The 10,586-nt window shown below is 41.4% G+C and overlaps 1 protein-coding gene across 1 annotated transcript in view; it reads right to left on the reverse strand.

Moving 5' to 3' along the window:
• Positions 1-10,586, reverse strand: part of hk2 (hexokinase 2) — a 167,005-nt gene that overhangs the window by 55,975 nt on the left and 100,444 nt on the right. The window lies entirely within an intron of this gene.

Consider the following 10,586-nt stretch of genomic DNA (forward strand, 5'->3'; position numbering starts at 1 on the left):
TAATTATGGTCTTCTTGGGAATTAAACATTTCTCATGACTGTACCAAAGTATTTTCAAGTGCTTTCTGGCACCTGCCAAGCTGTCATTGTAAATAAGAAACTGTTCTTAATGCTTTGCTTGGTAAAATAAAGGTTAATTTTCCCTGGGATACGACGTGAATACTGAACGGCACATACAAATGTCATTTATTTATTTTCTGCCGGAAACACACCCCCTTTGACGTTGGAGAGAATTTTGTTGTACGAGATTCTGTGTCATCATTTCACCATAAGGACAGATCTAATTACCTGACTAGATGTATCTGCAGACGCTGCTTGACGTTTAAGGGGAATTTCCACAACAGTTTTAATACACAAGCATTCGTTGGATAGAAAAGCGAATGGGATTCTCCATGGTACCCACATTTATAAAAGTAAAACTTCATTTTAACAACGTAAAATGTTCAGGTATTGCCAATGCAACGCAGTTTTAAATTTAATTCCTATTTACAGTACCGTATGTTAACATGCATATGTCTATATATAACTACAGGTGGAATGTTTTGTGTGCCCGTGTTGGTAAATATTGTAGTTTTCTGTTAATTTAATGAGTAATTTTATCGTGGTGTTTAAATGAGGTTCCAAGCAAATATATTTGCGTATGACTCCCGTTTCCACCATTCGGAGGAGAAAAAAAAGCCGATTTTTAATCTCAGAATTCCGAGTTTTTATTGCAGAATTCTGACATTAAGTCGGAATTCTGACTTTATAATCTCAGAATTCCGAGTTTTTATCTTCAAATTCTGACTTAAGTCGGAATTCTGACTTTTTAATCTCAGAATTCCGAGTTTTTATCTCAGAATTCTGACTTTTTAATCTCAGAATTCTGACTTTTTAATCTCAGAATTCCGAGTTTTAATCTCAGAATGCCGAGTTTTTATCTCGGAATTCTGATTTATTAAGTCGGAATTCTGACTTTTTAATCTCAGAATTCCGAGTTTTTATCTCAGAATTCCGAGTTTTTATCCCAGAATTCCGAGTTTTTATTTCAGAATTCTGAGTTTTTATCTCAGAATTCCGAGTTTTTATCGCAGGATTCCGAGTTTTTATCTCAGAATTCTGATTTATTAAGTTGGAATTCTGTGTTTTTAATCTCATAATTCTGTGTTCTCAGAATTCTGACTTTTTAATCTCGGAATTCCAAGATTTTATCTCAGAATTCTGACTTATTAAGTCAGAATTCTGACTTTTTAATCTCAGAATTCCTAGTTTTTATCTCAGAAATCTGACTTTTTAATCTCAGAATTCCGAGTTTTTATCTCAGAATTCCGAGTTTTAATCTCAGAATTCTGGCTTTTTAATCTCAGAATTCCGAGTTTTTATCCCAGAATTCCGAGTTTTTATTTCAGAATTCCGAGTTTTCATCTCAGAATGCCGAGTTTTTATCCCAGAATTCCGAGTTTTTATTTCAGAATTCCGAGTTTTTATCTCAGAATTCTGAGTTTTTATCGCAGGATTCTGACTTATTAAGTCGGAATTCTGACTTTTTAATTTCAGAATTCCGAGTTTTTATCTCAGAATTCCGAGTTTTTATCTCAGAATTCTGAGTTTTTAATCTCAGAATTCTGATTTATTAAGCTGGAATTCTGTGTTTTTAATCTCAGAATTCTGAGTTTTTATCTCAGAATTCTGACTTTTTAATCTTGGAATTCCGAGATTTTATCTCAGAATTATGACTTATTAAGTCGGAATTCTGACTTTTTAATCTCAGAATTCTGAGTTTTTATCTCAGAATTCCGAGTTTTTAATCTCAGAATTCCTAGTTTTTATCTCAGAAATCTGACTTTTTAATCTCAGAATTCCGAGTTTTTATCTCAGAATTATGATTTAAGTCGGAATTCTGACTTTTTAATCTCAGAATTCCAAGTTTTTTTCTCAGAATTCTGACTTATTAAGTCGGAATTCTGACTTTTTAATCTCAGAATTCTGAGTTTTTATCTCAGAATTCTAACTTATTAAGTTACCTGTATTACCTCTTACTGTTAGGCCTACTGCTCGAAGCTTGTTATATTACCCACGGCACTCTGGGGGCGTGGCACTCCCGACATGCATCTTTTGTGGTACACAAACTTTTTTCTTAAGATTCTTTAATGTCGTGTCAAGTTTTAGGTGACCGGGGATTCCTAATTTTTTTGATCGTCACGGTGTTTATTTCGTTTGTAGTTATGTGTAGACACCGACGGTAAGCGCGACCCCAGGGATGATCTATGACGGGAGAAAATAACAGGTGCATGGGGAAAACTAAACAGGATATGGGGAAAACTAAACAGGATATGGGAAAAACTAAACAGGATATGGGGAAAACTACCGGACCCCCCCAACTTCAAACAAAAAATAACTTGTTATGTACTGTAAGACAAAATGTCAATTTGATGTGTGGCTTTTCTATTCTGTCACTTAGCTGACAGACAGGTGCACAAACGTTGGGAGCTCTGTGGTGGTGGGGGTCACACACTACCCCCACCCACGCTCCCCCCTCCCCTCCCCGCCACTTTTCACAGACACACATCCGAACCGCTGCAGGAGGGGCGTTCATTGGAGGATAACGTCAGACACACCTCCTCTCATAGTACGCTCTCTCACTTTCACGGGGTTTCTTTCATACTCGTACAACACTCGCTCCAACACAGAATGTCCGAGTCTTTTGCAGACACAACCAGCCTACAGAGGGGCAGCCTACAGAGAGTCAGCCGCAGAGACCCAGCTTACAGAGGGTCAGCTTACAGAGGGTCAGCTTACAGAGGGGCAGCCGCGGAGGGCTAGCCGCAGAGACCCTGCCTCAGTGACCCAGTCTACAGAGGGGGAGCCGCAGAAACCCAGCCTACAGAGACCCAACCTGCAGAGGACTGTAGTATCTGCAACATTTCCAGCCTCCGGACCGGAATCATTCACCTTCCGACACGGCAGACCCAGCGGCAGACGGTCACCCTCATAACACAGGCTATAGCATTTCAGACACAATCACACTCATATCCATAAGCACACGATTGAATTAAATCAAATTGAATAAATAATAACCAACCATAACTAATTTCATATACCTCAACATCTGGAAAAATTATCAACCATGAACAATATTTGTGACGTCATATGGCCCACACCTGGACCTTGCCTGGGCCCTGGCCTGGCCCCTGCCCCCTTTTGACCCCAATCCTTTGATCTTCATGACCTTTGACCCAACCTGTCAATTTGATGTGAGCAGTATGCCTCTACTCTCTGTCGTGTCAAGTTTTAGGTGACCGGGGATTCCTAATTTTTTTGATCGTCACTGTGTTTATTTCGTTTGTAGTTATGCGCAGACACTGACATTAAGATCAACCCAGGGATGATCTACGACGGGAGAAAATAACAGGTGCATGGGGAAAACTAAACAGGATATGGGGAAAACTAAACAGGATATGGGGAAAACTAGTGGGTCCCCCAACTTCAAACAAAAATAACTTGTTATATACTGTAAGACAAAATGTCAATTTGATGTGTGGCTTTTCTATTCTGTCACTTAGCCGACAGACAGGTGCACAAACGTGGGAGCGCTGTGGTGGTGGGGGTCACACACTACCCCCACCCATGCTCCCCCTCCCCTCCCCGCCACTTTTTCACAGACACACATCCTAACTGCTGCAAGAGGGGCGTTCATTGGAGGATAACGTCAGACACACCTCCTCTCATTCTACGCTCTCTCACTTTCACAGGGTTTCTTTCATACTCGTACAACACTCGCTCCAACACAGAATGTCCGAGTCCTTTGCAGACACAACCAGCTCACAGAGACCCAGCCTACAGAGGGGCAGCCTACAGAGAGTGAGCTTACAGAGGGTCAGCTTACAGAGGGGGGGCAGCTGCGGAGGGCCAGCTCGCAGAGACCCTGACTCAGAGATCCAGACTACAGAGGGGGAGCCGCAGAGACCCAGCCTACAGAGGGGGGCCAGCCACTACAGAGGCGGCCAGCCACAGAGGACTGTAGTATCCGCAACATTTCTAGGCTCTGGACCAGAATCATTCACCTTCCGACACGGCAGATCCATCGGGAGCACCAGCAGCAGACGGTCACACTCGATCATTTTGAGCCTCATAACACAGGCTATAGCATTTCAGACACAATCACACTCATCCATAAGCACACAACTGAATTAAATCAAATTTAATAAAATAAATAATAACCAACCATAACTAATTTCATATCCCCACCATCTGGAAAAATTATTAACCATGAACAATATTTGTGACGTCACATAGCCCATGCCTGAGCCTTGCCTGGCCCCGCCCCCTTTTGACCCCAATCCTTTGATCTTCGCGACCTTTGACCCAACCTGTCAATTTGATGTGAGCGGCATGCCTCTATCTCTTGTGGGGTCCTGCACAGTTACTTGCTATACTCAGGGGTGCAGGATTGTTTGTCACTGACAAACTGTAAGTGACTGATCCTGGAATAATTACATTCAGTGCTGTAATGCTGTAGTGCAGTTAGCCGCTAAGTTGTTAGTATATATTTCTTGAGGAGATCCAATGCTGAGCATATTGCAGTCGGATTCTCTATATTCTGTGTTCGTTGTTCTAGGTGTGTATGTTAAATCTGTTTGTTAGTTATCTTTAGGCTCTGGAATGTTTATCAGAGACAGGATATTGCATTAAGCGAAAGCAGCAGTAGTACTGTTGTGTGTTCTATAGGTACTGGGTTAACCAGGAAATGGTAGTACTGTCACATGACAGGTGATTGGAGATTCTATAGAGTAGTTCTATGTGTGTTACTTTATCTGAAGATGCTTCCATGTTCTCATTGCTTGGGTTGTTCATGCAATTCTTTTTCCTTCCTTAGACCACATACCCTGTCTACAGCTAAGTCATTGCACTTGTAACAGCCAGTGGTCAGCCTGTGTCAAATCCCTGTGCATTACTGTACTGCTTAATTAAGCCCAGTAAAGCTCAGAACCACATCTGCTTCCCAAGGTGTTCTTACCGACAACCCAGAGAGGCGTCACTTTACTGGTATCTACCTTATACAGTCCTGTGATCATCTCACCAGTGTAACATGTACAGTTGATTTTAGTATAAAGACAGTTCTGTTAATTGTTCTGCCTTAATAGGAGAACAACCTAGGGCAGGACACAAGAGGGAGGCAGCATATATCCTGTCAACAGCTCAGGACTGGCAGCTCTCAGTGGACCTGGAGCAACAGGCCATCTGTGAAAATCATTTGGTTCATCATATGGTGTGACGCTAGGCATCACAGGATGAGAAAGGAGCAGAGCTATCAAGAACATCACCAAAGCAGCTGAGAAAACCTTGAAATGGCTCTGGATCTGGAGAGTAGATCCATGGAGACTAGTGCACGCCGCATGAACACACGCCGTGGTCTGATCAATCACTTGATGTGGCCATCTTCTCCACATCTGAAACAATACCATGGTTTTGGCCTAATCCTTTCACTGTTGGCTTTCACAGTTATTTCAGGATGGGTTATCTTCAGATTGGCAATCTCAGCCAGGGATTATTGGTAGCTGGTTTGGTGAGTGCTTGGTCCCTTTGTGTCATTCTAAAAAGCTGGAACTGCAAATCAAAAGTTTGTCTTTTCAGATCCTGTAGTTTAGTTTGACTCTTTCTGTGGTTATAAGCTGCTTTCATCACACTGGACATGTGTGCCTTGTAACACCCTCTGCCTTGTAGCACCAAAGCACCATCTCATGTGGCAGGCTTTGAGGGATCCATGTGGAGTAGCAGAAGGAGCTCTGGAGAGGAACATATTGGTAGGTGGGTTCCATTTCTTTTGTTCAAGATCTATTCCAGGTATCAGGGCGTCATCCTAACAACCTCTGCAAAATTGTTGCAAAAGCTGGAAATCCAAATCATCTGCTTTCACACCTCCTTTCGTGGAAGCTGCACTCAACCTGACCTGCAACCGTTGAAGGCAAGCTGATGGTTTTTCACCAAGATTTGCATTGTGCTAAGAAACATGGCAGAGAGATCATCGCCATCTTGAACAACATCAAAAGCTGAATCAAATATATTCAGGTACATTGACAAGAGAGGACTAAGTAGGAGGTGTTTCACTATATCAAGTGCAAGGGATAGAACACTTTCAAGCAACATTTGGGATTTGTGATGGGTTGACTGGTGTGGCTCGTCCGAGAGCACTACCACGCTAGAACGTTATGTGTCATAATCTACCTCATCCTTAGGACAGGGATTACATCCAGAGAACGGCCGATGCAATGCAGGAAGTTGAGTCATAGGGATTTCTCTCTTCACCAACTGTTCAACAACTACTTCCTGCAATCCAGGCAGGTTAAGATCGTAAAAGCTATGACAAGAGTAAGCTTTTGGAAAGTATGTACACTCAGGTGGCTCAACATGTACTGATGCGTATACTGGATAAGGACCTAATACGGTAAGCTACGTCTGCTTGTTTTACTAGTTAGCATTAATGGCAATGAAGGTGACAGGGTCTGTAAGGCTGTGCCATATTCATACTCTACTATAATTTGCTTACCTTATTCTAACCTTATAATGCCACATGTATCATATTTGATACCAGTATTTCTAAGACCTCTACGTCAGTAATAGGATTACACCTTTCCTCAAAAACCCGTTGTATATAATCCTATACCTATATTCTGCCCTCTGGTGGATGACCTATGTACTGCAGATGGAAAACGTTTTTTTTTTTTTCTTTTTCAAGAATCAAAGACGGCTGCACACAGGCTATAACCGGCAGGATTTTCACGGGATAAAATGTCTATTTTTGGAACAGTTACAGTATGCGCAATGTAGCGAAAATTAATTATATATATTTATTAATATGAACTAACTCATAATAACTTAATATATCATGAAATATTTTACAGAAAAACGTGGTGAAAATGTGTGTATCAAATATGATGCTAAGGGTATGTAAATGTATTATATTTTTTCAGTGTGTATCAGGTGTTGTTTTAGTCAATTTGTACTGTTTATACCATAATACAAACAACAATTAATATATTACTCAATTTAAGCTTGATTATTTCTTCTAGTATTAATTTTGAGAATTTGACATTTATGTTAATTGTGGATAGTATATAGTATTGTGTGTATGATTTTGATTTGTACATTTAGATGATAAAAAAGTACAGTGTAGAAGATGTCTTGAATATACTAATTGATGGAAATTCAAGTGACCTGGAGCGGTTAGGGGAGGAAGATGATGACAGTAGTGAAGAAAGGAGTCCTAAGGGAGTGTCTAATGAAGAGGGATCAGATAGTAGTGATGAAGATATGAGAGATGAAAGTGTAGCAGAATCAGACAGCAGTACAGTCAGAACAAAGCAGGACAGAGCCGTCAGTAAAGGGCAAAGTGAAACAGAAAGAGTTCAGGTGGAGAAAAGTACCATTTGAACCTCCAAATGCTGAGTTTGATGGATATGTTGAGGACGTCTCTGTAGAAAGGTCAGAACGGACTCCTTGCATGTATTTTTATTATGTGGGACACACAAGTCCCAGCTGTCTTTCTGATTGACTGAACACACCTGATCCAGGTAATCAGCAGTGTGTGGGGCAGGGATAGCAGGAAAACAAGCAGGGCAGTGGGGCCTGAGGACCGAGTGTGAGAACCACTGGTCTAAACAAAGACAGAAATTGCTTTTTGGCCTTCCATGAAAAGTAAACAGGTAAAAGATGTTTAAATGTGCCACGTGTTTTCTAAAGGCACAGAAAATGTATCCTGTTGGTTGACAAAATATGATCAGTACATGAGCAGAAATTCCTGATGTATCAAATATGATTAAAAAAAAAGCTATATCCAGGTCATGTTTGAAATTCTTTTTTGTTGTATTGTTAAAAGCATCCAATAAATAGTTCAGTCTTTGAAAATTTGAATTTTCTGGCTATTACTTAATAATTCAGGGTTTACAGGGCTAAGTTGGGGAAAGTGACGTATTATTTTATGTATAAAGCCTATTTGTTTCAAAGAAATAGCGATTTCTTCATCAATATTTGTCTCTGTTAATCCACTAATTAGAAGGGAGTTTGGAATTTTAACGTTAAGTTTCTGAACTACTTCCATTTTAGTCTATATGTTAATAAGTCTCTGGTGTCTAAGCCTTTACCTGTCTGTACCACTCCTGGCTGCCTTTTTATTTGTAACACTTGTGTCACATTAGTTCTATGGAATATTATTTAGCACTATATAACATAGAATACAAGTATTATGGGAGTATTAAAAAGTATGCCAGATATCCATGATGTAACCATTACAATGTAAACATTATAATGTAATCAACACAATGTAACCAACTGAGTATGTATTTGCATCTTTTGTTAGTCTGAGTTTCTGTTAGCTACTTTATGTTAGTCCTGAATCTATGAATATTCACTTTTATTAGCGTATATTTTATCACTATGTTAAAAGACAAATATATTATCAACCTTCTAGTTAGACAATGTGTAAAAGGCTGAAACTGCCTAGGTTTACTACTGAAGGAAGGGATTCGCCTGAGTTCACCAGAAGTTCACGGCTGAGCATTTTTAAAAAACCAAGTGGAGCTGCTCGCGCCACCATTATGTTCAGCCAAGAGACCAAACGGTAAAAGAAATGATGGACAAACTTATCACCTAGGGGTGTGGATTAAGGGAAAAAACAATTATTGTGAATGGCTGAAGGAATGATGATGCTTAAGTGACGAGATATTGTTAAATGATAAGAACTTATATAAAAATTGGTGTAAAACAGTACTGGACACACTTTTACGTGTCCAGCCTTGGTTGTAACTTCATTGTTGCAATAAAGACTGAATTCTGGATACTGCACAAGCGGCCCTCTGACTTCTGATTTGGCGGGGAAGGAGAAAAAACCACGACAGTTCCAACCTACCCCAGATCTTCCTACCCCCCAAGTTGGAAAGAATATAACAGAACCTGCCACCAGCATCTCCCCCCACCAAATGGAGAATATGCATTTGACGGGCCCGCTTGACCACCGCACATGTCCGAGAAGAAGCTGACGAGGAGGAATCAATGTTCCCACAATGTGTCCTGCTGTAGTCAATGGGTCTCTACTAAGAAGAAAAGATCAACATGCTACCTTTTTAGAAAATCAGACACACTGGACCTTTTCTTCTGGTATATTCAGAGCTCTAACATTTCAGGAAGCTATATTGACATTAGCCATGACTGAAACTAAAAACAAAGGACAGCAAGGAGTAAATGAAAAAAGCATATTAAAAAAATCGCAAAACGCCACGAACGCACCAGAAGCAGAGTGCGCCAGCCAGTTAACCGTGACTTCAACTTAAAACTATAAAACTGTTTGTTTATTTATCGAATGTTTTATTGTTACTAATGAGTCTATTGTTTTGCTATTGTTTTACTGCTGCGGACAACAATGACAATAAAGCATCTGAATCTGACTTTAAGCGATATGTCTCAGGGAACCCTCCCCCCCAAACAATACTGGAAACTCCCAACCTCATGCTCTGGACAGCCACAGCAGCAGTTCCAGAAAAGAAAATGGTGGAAAGAGAAAGGGCCCCATGACTGGCTCCAGAATATACACCCTCCCACCCCTTACTAATACCGCTGGAGATACCTTTACTGATGCCATTTCTTTTTGGATCGACTTAAACTTGCAGTCACGTCGGCTTGAGGCTCCGACTGGTGTTGCGGGAGTAAGCTGTTTAGTGTCACGCCCGGCTCGTCCGATCCTCGTGTGTGCCACGCCCCCTGATTATCCCCCTGTGCTTCCCCAATCATGCCCAGCTGTATCCTGTTGTTTAGCCCTGTCTTTGTTCTATATCAGTCCACGTCTTGCCCTACTTGTTGTCCGTCATTGATGTTAGTGCTGTTGTCCTGTCCTGCCCGTAGCCGTCTTCCCCTTAATAAATCCCCTGCAGCCCTACTGCCAAGATATGGAGGAATTATTCAGACATTAATAAATACATAAATGCAAGGTTCTCAATTTTCATCAAATGTTTGGAGTGAGAGTACATTACAGGCGAAACGTGTATCTCACGGTCAATGCGTGACACTTCAGATCCCTATCTACCGTATTCATCAGATCTTGCTCTTGCAGCACCTGTGAGTATGGACCCTGCAGTCAGTTCGTGTCTGCTCCAAGCATACCACGTTTAACTGATCTGGATAGGGCCCATGCCGTAGATCAACTTCAAGCTGGTGTTCCACAAAACCAAGTTGCAGCATAGGGGCGGCATGGTGGTGCAGTGGTTAGCACTGTTGCCTCACACCTCTGGGACTCGGGTTCAAGTCTCCGTCTGGGTTACATGTGTGTGGAGTTTGTATGTTCTCCCCATGTCGTCATGGGGTTTCCTCCGGGTACTCCGGTTTCCCCCCACAGTCCAAAAACATGCTGAGGTTAATTGAAGTTGCTAAATTGCCTGTAGGTGTGCGTGTGAGAGTGAATGGTGTGTGAGTGTGCCCTGCGATGGGCTGGCCCCCCATCCTGGGTTATTCCCTGCCTTGTGCCCGTTGCCCCTGTGACCCAGAAGGATAGGGTTTGGAAAATGGATGGATGCATTCTATCTGTATGCGCATCCATGTAACAACGTGCTTGCAGCGGG

The sequence above is a fragment of the Brienomyrus brachyistius genome, chromosome 2, assembly GCF_023856365.1.
Source record: "Brienomyrus brachyistius isolate T26 chromosome 2, BBRACH_0.4, whole genome shotgun sequence".
In the NCBI taxonomy this organism is placed as follows: Eukaryota; Metazoa; Chordata; class Actinopteri; order Osteoglossiformes; family Mormyridae; genus Brienomyrus; species Brienomyrus brachyistius.